The 16,728-nt window shown below is 38.7% G+C and overlaps 1 long non-coding RNA gene and 2 pseudogenes across 4 annotated transcripts in view; 2 read left to right on the forward strand and 1 right to left on the reverse strand.

The window, feature by feature from the left end:
• Positions 1 to 16,728, reverse strand: part of LOC112424009 (uncharacterized) — a 93,231-nt gene that overhangs the window by 7,041 nt on the left and 69,462 nt on the right. The gene's annotated exons all lie outside the window — the stretch shown is intronic.
• Positions 7,941 to 9,822, forward strand: LOC139362106 (COP9 signalosome complex subunit 3-like; annotated as a pseudogene).
• On the forward strand, positions 10,256 to 16,551 carry LOC105466744 (COP9 signalosome complex subunit 3-like; annotated as a pseudogene).

A 16,728-nucleotide genomic window follows, 5' to 3' on the forward strand; every position in this document is an offset into this window, starting at 1 on the left:
CAAGATCAATTTGTTAATGTGTTGAAAAACAACTCTATGGGGAATGGGGCAAATAGAATCAGGGAGTCCATTTGGCAATCCATTGTGACAGTCCAGTTTGCAGATGGTGATAGCCTGCATCGGGTTAGTGTCCCATAAAAAGGCCAAATATGCAAAGAGACCACCAAACACAGAAGGAATAGAGAAGCCAAAGAACAAGGCAGAGAAACTTGGTTTGTTGGTAGAGGGCAATTTATTGGAAAACTTATGAACAGCAGCATGGTCTTGGGCGGCAGCGGGTCAGGTAGATTTCCACACTGTTACCTCCAGACCCAGGGCTCGTATACCTTAGAGACAGGGTGTATGTCCTCTGTATGGACGACTAAGTGCAGCCCTGCAGAACAGGCAAGAATGCCAGGTGTGTCACAGCCTATAATTTGTGCAATAACATCATCAAGATTGACACGTTCTTACATGAGGCACAGTAAGTGAAGTAGGAATCCGGAGGCGTTCACAGGACTGGGGCTAATGAGAAGTCACTCTGGCAGATGAGCATCCAAGGTGGGGTCACTTTGGTCTCCACAGAGAGTCTGAGAAATGGGTGTATTGTAGAAATATTTTAAAGTTACAAAAGGTAAGATTGTATAATGGTTTGGATGTGAGCTATGAGAAGAAGAGTGATATCAAGAATAACTCTAATATGTTTTGGCCAGAGAAATTAGAAGGCTGGAATTATTATCCACAGAATTGAGGATCATTGAGGACAAAACAGGTGCAGGAGGAAAATTAGGGGTTGAGTTTCATTTACAATTGCCGTAATAATCCAACGTAACAGACCATTCCAGCTTTCCAAAACTGACTCCAAAACTGAGTGACTGCAAAGAAAAGCCATGGATGCGCTCTTGAATGAGCTGCTTGGTCTTGGCTGAGGGCGGCTGAGCTCACAGTTCATAATTCTAAGCTGCTGGTTAGGTCCCAGTTACTCCAATGTCTCTTTCACCATCTTTGGACAAGCAGGATAACGGGGGAATGTCTTCATGGAATGTAAAACCACTATGGGAATTTGGAGGACAGGAGCATCAATTTTTCTTAAGGCGTAGGCTTAAAACTGGCACACTGCAACTGCCCATCACATTCCATTAGCTAATGAAAATCATGTGATCAAACCCCAAATCAAGGGGCTGTCACTAGGTGAAGGAACTGCAAAGTCCCAAGACTAAGGACAAGGGCATATGAGTCTGAAGTTCATGGGAGCAGCTTGGGCTGAAGATATAAATTGAGGTTTCATCAGCATGTAAGTGACATTAAATGCTAAGGGACTAGATAAGATTATCAAATGAGTGAGTGTGATAGACAAGAGGTTCAAGGTTTGATTATCTTGGAACTCAAAATTTATGTGGTCAGGACAATGAGGAAGATCTCATTATATCATTATGTCAAGGGGGCGAAAGTGATCGACTATGTCAAATATTGCATGCAAGACAAGTGAGAGAAGAACTATTGGATTTAGCAACGTGAGGGTCATAGGTGATACTGATGAGCGCTGCTTTGTTGGAGTAGCAAGGGAACACTCTGATTGAAGTAAATTTAAGAAAGAACAACATAACTGGTAGTAAGTACAAACATTTGCAAGGAATTTTACTACAAAGAGAACAAAAGAAATTATGGGATAGATAAAAAGTAAAGTGGGCTGTGATATACTTTTGGGAAAGAATAAAGCATGTTTGTATATAATGGGAAGGATCCAATAAAGAGGGGAAAACCGATGCAACTAGGGATAGCACGACATGAGAAGAGAATTGCCGGAGCAATGACCTGAGAGAGGAGGGAATCTCATGCTCAACTTGAGGGCTTGACTCTAGGAGCACAGAGAGTTTATCTAAAACTGGGGGAAGTTCGTTCCCCGTAGAACATTTGGCAATGTCTGGAGACATATTTTAGTTGTCACAAGTTGGGGTGCTACTGAAATCTAGTGGATAGAGGCCAGACAGGCTGCTAAGCATCCTGCAATGCAGAGTACAGCTTCCCCACAATGGGAAGGATCCTTCCAACACAGACAGTGCTGAGGCTGAGAAGCCTGACGCTCAGCAACATAAGGAAAGAGAGAGGATGTGGGCACTGTTGTCCGTGGGAGTAGAATGATGGTGGGAACTTGAGAAATCCTTCTTCTCATTGTATGATGGTTAATTTTGCACATCAGCTTGGCCAGGTTACGCTGCCTGGCTGTTCGGTAAAACACTAGGGGTTGCTGTGATTTTTTTAGACGCGATTAACACTGAAATCAATAGAGTAAGGCAGATTCCTCTTCGTAATGTGGGTGAGTCTCGTCCAATTAGTTGAAGGCCCTAAGAGCAAAAATGAAGTTTCCCAAACGAGAAGCAATACTGCTGTGAGACGGCAACACAGAAACCTTGCCTGAGTTCCAACCTGCACATTTTGGACTTGAGACTGCAGTATCAACTATTGCCTTAATTATGTCTCTATCTATCTATCTATCTATCTATCTATCTATCTATCTATCTATCTATCTATCTATCTATTGTCTATCATCTATCTATGTATCTATGTATCTATCTATTGTCTATCTATCATCTGTCTATGTATCTATGTATCTATCTATCTATCTATCTATTGTCTATCATCTATCTATGTATCTATCTATGTATCTATGTTTCTATCTATCTATTGTCTATCTATCATCTATCTATGTATCTATGTATCTGTCTATCTATCTATCTATCTATCTATCTATCTATTGTCTATTATCTATGTATCTATGTATCTGTCTGTCTATCTATCTATCTATCTATCTATCTATCTATCTATCTATCTATCCACCCATCCTTCCACACACACACATATATTTGATTCTGATTCTCTGGAGAACCCTTATTAATGCACCTTGTTTCCATATCTTTCAGAGAAATAGAGTGCAAAATCATCAGACAACAGTGAACAGAATGTGGATGTATTATAGGCTTGAGGGGAGAAGAATAAGAGGGCAAGGGAAGCTCGGCTGACTGCCTGGCTGCATTCAGGGCCAACTTGAGGCCACTGGTCATGCACTTTAAATGACTCCTCAGGAAGAGTGTATTTTTGGTTTTTTCGTTTTGTTTCGTTTGTTTCATTTTTGAGACAGCAACTCTCTCTGTCACCCAGGCTGGAGTGCAGTGGTAAGATCTCGGCTCACTGCAACGTCAACCTCACGGGTTCAATTGATTCTCCTGCCTCAGTCTCTCGAGTAGCTGGGATTACAGGCATGCGCCACCATGCCCAGCTAATTTTTGTATTTCTAGTAGAGAGAGGGTTTTACCATGTTGTTCATGCTGGTCTCAAACTCCCGACCTCAGATTATCCGCCCTCCTCAGCCTCCCGAAATGCTGAGATTACAGGCGTGAGCCACCGTGCCCAGCCAAAGGAAGGTGTGTTTCAATGTGGACCCATTTGGCCTTGGGGGGTCCAATAGGCCCAGATTGTTTACCTGTACCTATGCTAGGGTGGGGTGAGTGGAAAGATAGAGAAGATCTATTTGGGTTTTGCTAGCGCAGTAGCATGAAAAAGAAGAAAGGAGTTGAAAGTGTGGTTGAGAGAGTGATTATAAAATATCAATCATGCAATTTCAGCTGGGTAATGAGAACAGTTAGAAGAGGGGATTAGATCATGAAAAGGCAAGTTCTTTGTTTTGAGGAGGTGGGAGGATTGTGTTTTAGAGTGAGCATTTTAGAACAATAAGTGGTAGGATGCAATGCTTGAAATTTCATTATGGAGAGTTTGTTCTTATAAGTAATGACAGTCTAGGCTATGCGGATGGAAGGGAGATGCTCAGCTGGGGAGAACAAGTGTATTTGAGAGGAAGTCAAAGAACCAAGGGGTCTATTTTAGGAAGATTATCTATATGGATATTGAAATCACCAAGAATAATGAATGTATAGTTTTAGAAAGAAGGTCGTTAAGCCAAGAACGAAAATCTCCTGGAAAGGAGATGAGTGAGCCAAAGGTCAGTAGCTCCCTACCACTGGGAGTGGTAGCAGGTCGCCTGGCAATATGTGATTCCGAACCAGGTGGTTTTATGGAGGAGATTGGGAAAACCATCCAGAAATGGAGAGGAGGAGCCAGAGGGTCCTCACGGTCGTAAGTATGACATTGGAAGGAGAGACAGCTAGAGTCCTGCTTCAATAGAATCGTAGTCCAAACACACTGTTCTGCCAGCTCCATTTAGAAAAGTCTCAAAAGAAAAGGTGGATTTTAAATGAGCCTAGTTTGGGCCCATTTCTGGCCAGTTATTGTGTCCAGGAAGGTAAGGGCCTGAAATAGACCATATTCACTAGCACCTTATTTCTCTTGAGAGAGTTAAACTCTAAAGCCATTAAAAATAAAGGAAAAGGAGTAAAACTAAAGCAGGCCAAAGTAACAGGGCACAAAGAAATATTTTAAATAATATAGCCTCTAGTACTCTAATGAATGTAAAAATATCACCAAATTGGTTAGCAATACATCATTATGTTGATTGGGAGTTCAGAAACAAGAAAGAGAAAGAAATGAGCCAATGTACCAAGAATATGAAAAATACTGAATCTAAAGACCGTCTATAGATTTCTTGAATTTCATCTATTATTCTTCTTTTGGCATTCACACATTCTGCTAGACTTTCTTACTTTTAAATTGGCAGAACTCATTACTGAAGACATATTCTGAAAGGTAATATTTTTATGTTTTGGAACTAGTAAGTTAAGAAGAAGAGTTTTTGTAAAGTAGGCAGTTTTGACTGGTTCCAAATCTACATTACTTAAGTGAAGTACAATTGAATAGTATTGCTCAGCAGATTTTTTAAAAAGCTGGTTAGTCAGGTTAGACTATTACCACCTTCCCAAAAGAACTGGGGCTCGAATTCCACTGTACAATTATTCGACTTCCTAGTTCATTTGAATAGGCACATTTAGCTCTTAATAATCAGCTTCTGGATAGAAAGGGGGAAAATTGTAAAAGATGAAAAAATCAAAGTGAATATTTATAATAGAATTTACAATTCAAACCCTTAGAGTGACACAGGACCGAGAAGAGAAAAAAGAACAGTTAACAAAAGATGTCAGCTCCTTGACCTAGAACAGAAATCTCAGTATTCATCAAAGGTAGGGAATTATACCACAGGAATCCCTTGATACATTTCTAAATACTTTTTCACCAAAAGTCTTACACTGGAGTCTAGTCTTGGTTCTAATTGAACTAGCTAGTTAACTCGTAGCAAGCCACTGACCATCTCTGAGCCTTGTTGAATAACCTTTGTAAACTGACAGGAAACATTAATGCTTTTAGTTTGAAACTCTACTACTGGTTAAATATGTATACATATATGCATCTATGTATATATTTCTATATAATTTTTATATGGGCTTATGTTCTCCTGTCTTTAGGGGATATACCTGCGATTGCAATGCTGGGTCACATCGCAGTTCTATGGTTAACATTTTGAGGAACTGCCAACATGTTTCCAAAGTGGGGGACACCATTTTATATTCTCAACAAGGAATGAGAATTCCAGTTTCTACACATTCTTGTCAACATTTGTTACTGTATTTGACATGAGCTGGGGATATTTTTAAAATTTTTATTTATAGTCTGTATGTGCTTATTAATTGTGTAGCCTTAGACTACCTGCTTGGCCTCTCTGAGTTTATGTTTTTTCATTTGTATCTGTACAGGCTTTTCTGGAGGATTACATATAATTATACATAGTTTCTGCCACCCATAGCTACTTAAAACTAGAAATTATCAATAGATTTATTCTCTATCTAGTTTCATGTTCTTTGGGGCTTTAAACGTTATCACTCATTGTGAAGATTCTCAATTATCTGAATTTTCCATTTTTCATTGTCAGGCCTATAGCCACAGGAGGAGGGACACCATATACATTTTTACTATCGAGCTCTGTATCATTATAACTATGCTGTGGGCACTAAATAATTGAGAGTGTGAACCTATAGGGAAAAATTGTGACTCACATATAGAAATGAGTCTTATCAAGGACTTCTTAAAAAAGTGTGCTATGAAAATGGGAAGTTACCCTTCTCTAGCAATGAGTTACTACTTTTGAAGGGACATGGTCTTGTAATATCAGTGAGAGATTTTTCCAGGTAGATCAGGATTTCCTGTCAACTGTATAAGAGACCATCTTTAACTAGGTTTACCATCATTTCTGGTAGAAAAATGTGGAAGGCCCTCATGACCTTATATTACATTGCCTTTCAAATTCAATGATGTTGGTCAAAGCACAGAAATTGAGTTGGTAACCAACTACCAGGCTCACTATTGCATATTTAAATAAGTGGTGACAACTTTAAAATAAACCTAAGTATTACTACATAAAATTTAAGTATTATAATCTGATGTAATTTAAATAAATTTAAATCGTTGTCTTTTCAAACTTCAAGGTAATTTTTATTGCATTTTCTGAGTAACGTTTTTAGCAGTTTTATTAGTGCATAATTGACATGCCATAAAATCAACACTTGAAGTTTACAATCCAATGGTTTTTAGTATATTCATAGAAATGGACAGCATGACCACAATCCAAGTTTGGAAAACTTTTATTAACTCAAAAATAAATCCTATCATCATTAGCATTCACCTCATAATCCTTCTTCCCTACAGTCTTCAGCCCTAGATATTAGGATTAATGTGCTTTCTGTCTTTGTAAACTTGGCTATTCTGAATACTCTGAATACTTTATATAAATATGTGGCTTTTGTGACTGACTTCTTTCACTTAGTGTAATGTTTTCAAGGTCCATCCCTGTTGTAGCATGTGTCATTATTTTTATTCCTTTTATTTTCATTTATTTGATTCAAATAATAATCCACCATATGAGCAGACCACATTTATTCATCCACTCATCAGTTTAAGGACATTTGTGCTATTTCTACTTCTTACTATTTTGGATAGCACTGCTATGAACATTCATGTACAAACTTTTGTATGGACGTATGTATTAATTTCTCTTGGCTATATACCTGGGATCGAAATGCTGGGTCATATGGTAACTCTGGGTTTAACATTGTGAGGAACTGCCAGAATGTTTCCAAAGCAGGTGGACTATTTTATATTCTCAGCAAGGAATGGGAAGTCGAGTTTCTCCACATCCTTCTTCACACACGTTGTTGTCTGTTTCTGTGATTATAATCACCCCAGTGAGGGTGGATTTGTATTTCATTGTGCTTCTGAGTTGCGTTTTTCTAATGTCTAATGATGTTGAACATCTTTTTATGTGTTTATTGGCCATTTGTGTATCTACTTTGTAGAAATGTCTGTTCAGGTTCTATACTCATTTTTTAAATTGGATTATCTGTCTTTTTATTATTGAGCTGTAAGAGTTCTTTACATAGTGTTGGTAAATACAAGTTCATTGTCAGATATATGAGTTTTCAAATATTTTTTCCCATTCTCTGGATTGTCTTTTCATTTTCTTGATGGTATCAAGACATTTTTTAATTTTTAAAATTTTTAAATTTTAATGTAGTCCAATTTATATTTGTTGCTGTTGTTGCTTGTGCTTTTGGGGTGCTCTCATATTTAGGGCTATGGTAGATTTTGAGTTAATCTTTATAAACAGGATGAGCAAGGGGGTCCACATTTATTCTTTTGCTTATGTCTATTCAGTTGTCCCAGAACCATTTGGTGCATGCTATTTTTTCCCCATTGATTGATTTTGGGCACTGTTGTCCAAGTCAATGAACTGTAAATGTATGAGTTTATTTGTGAACTCACAATTCTATTCAACTGATCTACAGGTTTATCTTTTTGCCAGTGCCACACAATCTGGATTATTGTCTCGGTCCCTTGTAAATTAGCTTATCCACTCCTGGAAAAATGTTTGAATCCCTCTGCTAAATTGCGGCAGTCCTTCCTCCCAGAGTGGCCACCTAGTCCTGCCTAAGCTGCCTCTACCACTTGGGTTGTATCAGGGAATGATGACTGCCCCAAAGCAATATGTGACCAATGAACCACAGCTCTCAACTCAAGGGCAAATGACTCAGCTTTGTGAACTCATTGACTGGAGTAGAGAATTCCTTGCAAAGAACTTACATCATCTGGGTATTGTGCTTGGGGCTCCTGATATACAGGAACATCTTTTGAGGGTTCTTGCTGTTTTGTTTGTGAGGTTTTCCATGCCTACTGTTCCTGACGTGGAAACACTGTTCTCACACGTTTCACTTTTCATCAGTGCTTGTGATGGGGAGCACATTCAATATGCAACAAATACTTTTACTGGGCTATGCCCTCAGTTAACAAATGAATTTGTGGAAAGAAAACAGCCCCTGGGAGGACTTGGCATCCTTAGAGGAGCTAGAACAAGCTGCGGATGAATACAAACCAGCTGACCTGAATACATGCTGATTTCTGCCAGCTTTGTTTGCAGACAAAATGGTTAAGCCTACCCTTTCAGCATTTGACACAGTTATGACGGATATCTGTAAAGAGAATGGAGCTGTATTAATCATATTTTCTACTTTCTCTATTTTACGATGCTTTGACATATTTGGAGTCTTGTGGACCTGGGGGTGGGGGGACTGTCTTTTTTTTTTTTTTTTTTTTTTTTTGAGACGGAGTCTCGCTCTGTCGCCCAGGCTGGAGTGAGCGGCCGGATCTCGGCTCACTGCAAGCTCCGCCTCCCGGGTTCACGCCATTCTCCCGACTCAGCCTCCCGAGTAGCTGGGACCACAGGCGCCCACAACCGCGCCCGGCTAATTTTTTGTATTTTTAGTAGAGACGGGGTTTCACCGTGTTAGCCAGGATGGTCTCGATCTCCTGACCTCGTGATCCACCCGCCTCGGCCTCCCAAAGTGCTGGGATTACAGGCGTGAGCCACCGCGCCCGGCCGGGGGGACTGTTAATTAGCTAATTTCCTAGAGAAGGCTAACAAGTTTCCTGTGAGCACACCTGTGGTATGCAAGCCAGCAAATCCCAAGTACATATCCACATCCGCTTTCCTTCATCAGGCTCCTGCAGCACAGGGCATTCTCCTCCTGCCCTAAATCGCCCCAGAGGAGGGTACCAGATAACTAGGGATGACCTTCATGTCCCAGAGTCTGCTGAAATTATTCAAACTATCCAATCCTACCACCGCTCGGCTTTTCTACCCTACCTCGATCATTTACTGCCTCAAAAAGGACAGTATTGGCCCTGGTCCATACTTTCTCCTCCCCTTCTCCCTCCTGACTGCCCCTGTGCCTCCTCCTGTGGCCCTCAGTGTGTCATGCCCCTCTCTTGGGAACCATGAGTGATAAACTATCTTTTCTTCTATTTATTTATTTATTTATTTATTTATTTATTTATTTACTGAGATGGAGTCTTGTTTTGTCACCCAGGCTGGAGTGCAGTGGCGTGTTCTCGGCTCACTGCAAGCTCCGCCTCCCGGACTCAAGTGATTCTCCTGCTTCAGCCTCCTGGGTAGCTGGGATTAAAGGTCTGTGCCACCACACCTGATTAATTTTTGTATTTTTTAGTAGAGATGGGTTTCAACATGCTGGCCAGGCTGGTCTTGGACTCCTGACCTCAAGTGATCTGCCTGCCTCAGCCTCTCAAAGTGCCGGGATTACAGGCATGAGCCACCATGCCCGGCCCAAACTATCTTTTCAATGGTGTTTGACTCCTGATCTACTGGCATTACCATATCTGAATTAAAGACAAAATCCTAGGCACATTGTAAAATAGGAAACGATGATGCAAAGACCTGTTTATGTTACTCCTCTCACGAGGGATGACCTGCACCGGCTGAAGAGTCCTTTACCTTCTGAACAAGCTGAACCCACTCTTGCCATGTCAGGTTGTCATATCATGTTGGATTGAAATCATAAGTTTGTTGCCCCATGAGTGTGGCAAGTCAATACATAGATATACCCATTTGTAGCGGAGAAAGAGGTTTCACTGTAGGGCTGCCAAATGAGGAGACGGGAGGAAAACTCAAACTTTGTCTCCCTGAGTAGTTTAGTGCTAGGAATTTTAAGGGTTTTGGCATGGGCTGGAGTGTAGAGATCACTGATTGGCTGAATTGTGCAGGGTGAAGTCATGGGGCCAGCAGGTGAAGAAACTGTATTCTTATGCTCATTCAGGTCTTCTGTGGGGCCTTGAGACCGGTTGACCTCTATTGTCCTGCTGGAAGTCAGGATCTGCTTAAGCAGCTCTTAAGCAAAAGCTTTATGATTCCAGTGTCAGAGATCCTGTTTTAAGCAAAAGCCCTGTGATTCTGAGGTCAAATATCCTACCTATAGGAAGAGTGGGGATGCAAGTGGTCAGTCCCCAGTGCAACAGGACTTTCAGTTTCAAGGAAGTGGGTCAAAGGGCAGCCTGACAAATGCTTAATTATAACCACATTTCTGTCGAGAATTCTTGATAACTCTGTGAGGATGACTTCAGAATCACGTAAAAAGTTGATTAGAGTTTTTGATTATAGTTTTTTTGATATTACTTGTCAGAGTACAATAGCTACCAAATATAGATCTCAAATTACTGGTGGATTCATTAAGCTCCTTAGCAATGCATACGATGAATTAGCACAAGTCTATTCAACCAGGAACCCCTCAGAACTCCAAAATCTGAACCTGGTAAACAAGCACAGTGACATTATTACTTACGATAACTAAAAAAGGCTGGTGAAGCAACGCTTGTTATCTCTTTATAAGAACAACACTCAAAGGCTCACAAAGACTTTTTAGCACTCTCCTTACAAGGTATGACAAAACATGTGCAGATAGCTAGACCTTAAAAGGCAGAAAAATATGTCAAAGCATGATAGAAGATGGCAAAATGTTTGCAAGTATTAAGCAAAAGAATGATATGGTTAGTTTTAATAATGGCCCTGAAAATTATAATATATAACCCAGCCACGCTTCATAACACTGATCAGATGTTGAAACAGAAAGCACTTGAGGGGCCACAGAAAACACTTGATGGGCAACTGAAAGCTGTGGATCAAGAGACTACAGTGAATCCCCAAGGTGTAACCAGGGTATGAGGTCACAAGAAGAGGATTCCATAAATGTCTCATTACAACTGAAACTAACAGACATCCTGAATGTCACAATTGAAACAAATAAATAAAAGATGTGGTTATCTATTGAAAAATGGAGTCTTTTATTAAAAAACATTCTTACCAAGAAAACTCCAGATATAAATGGATCAACTGTGAATTTTTACAAATATTTAGGAAAGAAATAACCTCAGCCTCATAGAAACTCTCCCAAAGAATAGAAAAAGAAAAAATTATTCCAAACTACTATTATGAGGCAAGCACCACTTGATAGCCAACCTTAAGAAGAACATGATAAGTAAAGAAAATGATAGCCCAATATCTCTCTTAAACATAGGTAAAAAATCCTTAAGCAAAACATAAATGAATAATTTAAGAGTGATATATAAAAAGAATAATTACATTACAACCTGGTGAAATTTATATTGAAAATACAAAAGTGGCTTAACATTTAAATATCAATAAATATGACATGTCATAGTAACAGAAATAACAAGAAAATCATATAATCATATTATAGATGCTAAAACAGTAATCAAATTCAGCAGTCACTTGTGATTTTAAAAAAACACAAAATTCTTCACTATAAATCAAAGTAAATTTCTTGATGTCTCACTTTCATTTATTTCCTACTATCAATCCATCACAAAGTCTTGCTAATTTTATCTTCACAATATGTTTCAAATATCTCTACCTCCCTCCATCTCCACTGCCACTCCCCATCATAATCCAGGCCCCATGACTACCTCCATCTACTATAGCCATAGCTCCTCAACTGGTCTCCTAGATTCAATCCCCCGGTCCTTTAAACTATCACAATGATCTCTGTAGAATGTAAATCGAATATTGTCATTTTCTTTACAAAGCTTTTTGGAAATCTTTCCATTTCCCTGAGGAGGAGCATGGGCAAGTTTGATCTGTTCCTTGTCTATATATTCAGTTCATCTGAGGATATTCCATTTGTTTTTGTTTAAGCTGTAGTGATATTGACTTCTTCAGACACACAGATCTCTACACATGACCAAGAGTTTCACATATTGCCTCCCCTCTGCCTTTGACTGGGTTAGACAAAGAATCTTTAATGGGCCCCCTTGCATCTGAGAGCTCTTAAAACCATACTTTGCTATCTTGAGTTCACATGATATAACCTCTTGGGCTACAAAGTAATTCAGAGCATAATCTCCAAAAGGATTCCTGCAATGAACTCAGCAATTTATTTTTCTTAAACTATAAAACAAGTATATAGTAGTTAAAAGATAATAAATGCATAAAATTAGAAGAGAAAAAATCCATAATTCAATTTGAAAGAAAGTATTATTAACATTGTTGAATAGAGTTTTATACTCTATTTTTGATGTAATTTAATTTTAAATATTTTTCCAGATTATTGTAGCCATTTTAATGAGTCCATATTATTCAATGATGTGGCTATATCACAAGTAATTATTTCCTTTCTGATGGAAAATTAGGCTTTGATTCTTTTCTATATAAATAATATTTTCATGAACACTTTTTTATAAAGGATTTTCTGAATTTAGAGTTACTTCCTTAAATTTTTCTACTTATGTAATTCTGAGGTCAAAAAAATGCCCAATTTTGGAATAATTACTACATAATGCCCAATTGCTATCTAAAGGATAATGCTACTGCCCACTTCTTAAGAAGAATATGACCATGCCCTTTTTTTTTTTTTTTGCTCTTCCTAAGAATGGATTTTCTTAATTTTTAAAATATTTTCTAATTGGACAATAGAAGTTATGTCTCAATTTAAAGAAAAACTTCTACTGAGTTTATTACAAGTATTTTCTATAAAGGTTTTTGGTTGAGTTGCATTTCTTACATGTATTTTATTTAGTTTGCCGTTGCAAGACAACTGTCTTTAGTTGAAAAGTGTTCGGTTTGCTTAAAGTTATCAGCAGCTAAGTCACACAGTCCAAATGCATAGATTAATAAACAGTGAATACAATCCTTTATGAAGAAAATAACAAGGTTTTAGTTTTCCATGAAAAGTGCTTGAAATGACATTTGAAACATTCATTGAGTAGCTCATGGAAATTAATAATTTCTTAATGTTTATCCTTTGCTACCCCTTGCAAAGCACTATGTTAGACATAGTTAAAAGCACAAAGTTATTAAAGCATGGTATCTGCTCTGTTTTGGGGAAAGGTTGCTGATAAAATTGTTAATTAGCAGTTTATCAAGATATTCATGTCATTGTGTATTGTAAAATGCCCAGGAGTCAAATGTAAATTATTCATAAATTAATACAGGAAAAGCAAAAGCTAGATTACCGAGTTGGAGGTCACTTTACCCAATCGACTAAAATGCTCATTCACCCCTAATTATTAAACATGAATATAAATCAGCATTTCTAAACAAAAAAACACATTAAAACTTACCTTTATTAGCTTAATCAGACTTGCATATTAAATGTATGAAACTATTAAATGTTAGTCTTGATTTCTCCTTGGTAAATCTAAAATATATCTGGTAAAAACTTCATGATATAGTAAAAATGAATAGGATTTCAGTTCGTCATAAAAAATACAAAAGGAAAATCAAGAAAACAAGGGTCATTGTTCCGCACCTTGCATATGAACTCTCTAAATACTGCTCCATTTGTATCATTTCTTTTTTTAAAACCCCACTTTTATTTTAGATTCAGTTTGTTACACAGTATATTGCATGCTGTTGAGGTTTGGGATATGAATGATCTCATCACCCAGAGAGTGAGGATAGTACCAAATCATTAGTGTTTCAAACCTTGTCCCCTTCTTTTTCCCTTCATTAGTCCTCAGTGTCCATGAGTACCCAATGTTTAGTTTCCACTTGTAAGTGAGAACATGTGGTATTTGGTTTTCTTATCATTTCTAAATATAATTTCAATGTTTAAAAAATTCATGTTAGCACACTGAGTTCCATGGATGGCATTGGGGAATCCTTACAGAATTTATGTTCCATCTATAATAAGCAGAACAAAGACATTGTTCTTATTCATAAAGGTTAACTTACAGTTTCTTGGCAAACGACTGAATATGTCTGGATAACAATGCAGATGATCTGTTGCTCTTGGTTAGTTATTTTTCATTTCTATTGAGAATTAATTGTATTACTACATGATAAAAAAAAAGTTTGTGTGCAACAGTTAAACTTTAGATTTTCTACTACTAAAAAAGTTTACTACCAAGTATGTCAGAGCATTTCAAGTTAGTAGATATCAATTGGGCCCTGTGCTATTTCTAGCATTATACCAGGTGGTAGTGAAACCGGCTTTGCAAAGATTATGACAGTGAGAAAAATCTAATATGGCTGACTTCATCTTGCTTCTAGCCTAATAGGCTGGTTGTCTTTGCTCATTCCTAGGCCAAGCTAACCATAGGAGAAATTCAGTTAATAGTAACTTAAAAGCAAGGATGATGACAGGTCCTCCCAAAAAACAACTCTATCCTTGCTCAAGGACCAGAAACTAATGAAAGGCCATAAGTTTAAGATCATGAGAGGGGCCTGAATTCTAAAATGTAGCAGAATTATAGTTTCTATAATCCCCTACTGCCCAGGAATCATGTGGCCAGAGGTCAGAAGATTTGTGACTTCCCCAATTGCTTCAACAGGTAACATCTCTATTGTAGAACTTAAGACTGGTCTTTTGAGATGTTTTTCAGATTTTTGCATTCTGGCAACTGACGGACTCAAGCTGGAGCTGCGACTCATGACAACTGGTTCTGTGGCCCCATCCAGAGGTGTACTCAGTGCACAATGACCATTTTCCACACCCTATGATTTCATCCCCAACCAATCAGCAGCACACATTCCCTAGCCTCCTGCACACCACATAATCCATGGAAACCCTAGCCTCTGAGTTCTTGGAGAGACTGATTTGAGTGATAACTCTAGATCTCTTGCATGGCCAGCCGTGTGTTAATTAAACCTTTTTTTTACTGCAATGTGACCATCTCAGTGAATTTGTTTTGTCTGTGCAACAAGCAGAAAGAACTCATTAAGCTATTGCACTAGCATTGCCACAGTGATGACAACCCAGGGTCTTCCCTCAGCACCACTGCAGGAGTGGATATGTTGACTCATGGAATAGCGGATATTAGTTCATCAAACATTCTATTCCTTAACAGTTCACCACCACCAAAACTGTCAACTCAGCTCTGCTCCATGGAGCTGACCAAGCTATCTACAAGGGTACAGAAAAGACTCAGATGGCTCTAAATCAAGAACTAACAAACAATAACGTTTTATTTATTGAGTACTTTTCATGTGATTTGTCCAATGAGAAATTATTTACATTATATGTGTATTCGTGCTTTCAACTTTTACAACACAAGAAGTTATTTTTATGAAATCCACGTTACAGATGAGGAAACGGGGGCTCAGAGGAATTGGTAATTTCACCAAGATCCCTTGACTGGTGGGCAGCAAGGCTGCGCCAGCTCTCAGATCCACAACCTACCACTCTCACTACCATATCATTTCTATGGTGTTTAACAGCACGGTCTTCTTCAGGACAAAGCCATTGTCTCCAGGATGGCCTTCCTCCTAGGGTAAGACTCAACATTTTTTTGTAAATTGTTTCTTTACAAAGAGAGTAAAGAGATAACATGACCACCTGCAGGAAACTTCCTGACATCCATTTCTAATCTGCAAAGCAGTGGGGATCTTTCCACTGCTTTGCACTCTGATTAATATTTCCTTTCTATTGCACATCAACTTCGGTCTGGTGCCCATCAGAGAAGAAGGGAAAGCCTTTGTGTTAATTTTTTAAAATAATAATTTTAATGGAGTGTGGAGTAAAAATTATCGAAACAGCGAGAAAATGAAATGCACAGTAACAATGTCAATCTAGCACTTCTGCACATAGCAGACATTTCATGTTCAAAGATTTCAATGACCTGTTTATTGTATTTCTAAGGGAACAAGTCTATGCTCCTGAGTATTTTTCAGAGTCTTAATGAGCAATCGCAGCGTTACGGCAATTTGCTTATTCCTCTTTAATTTATTTGCATTGAATAGAGCTTATTCAGCGAACAGGAAATGTGCTCAGTCTTGTGATCGCTAAGGCACAGAGAAGGTTGTGAGCACTTTTGAGAAAAGGAAGGTTCTGTAGAGAAAAAAGCAGAGGAAGTCATGGGCTCTGAGGATAGTACAAAGTAAGCAAGTCTGGTAACCAAGAAACACAGACAGAAAGGGGGCGTTGAGAGAAGCCAGCCTTCCCCGAGAGATGCTTGGCCTGGAACCATCTGGAGGGTCAGATGGGGAGAATGCACTGCTTCTGAGGCCTCTGAAAGTGTACAAAAGTGCTCTTTTCCAATAGCACTGACCTATGCATTCATAACTGCTTTAAATAGACCAACTCTAACAGAACAATTTACAGGCAAGTCAACAGAGCCTTATGTTCAATTGTACTTCTTCAGGTATGCACTGCCAAGCTGGTAACTGCTTGTTGGCAAGGCCTAGGCAGGCCCAGAGCCTACCACCTGAATCCCCTTCAATCCCTCACCCCCATGACTGTCATCAGACCAAAGGGGACGTTAGAAAGGTGAAAAGGGAGACCTGGCTTCTGTTTAACGTTTTATCAAAGTGTAACAACGATTCTATTTCAACATGTTATATACTCTATTCTTTTTAAAGATGTGCAAATGTGTAAATAATTATTCCAGGGCCAGGCACGGTGGCTCATGCCTGTAATACCAGCACTTTGGGAGGCCGAGGCGGGTGGA

The sequence above is a fragment of the Macaca nemestrina genome, chromosome 3 (genome assembly GCF_043159975.1).
Source record: "Macaca nemestrina isolate mMacNem1 chromosome 3, mMacNem.hap1, whole genome shotgun sequence".
Classification (NCBI taxonomy): domain Eukaryota; kingdom Metazoa; phylum Chordata; class Mammalia; order Primates; family Cercopithecidae; genus Macaca; species Macaca nemestrina.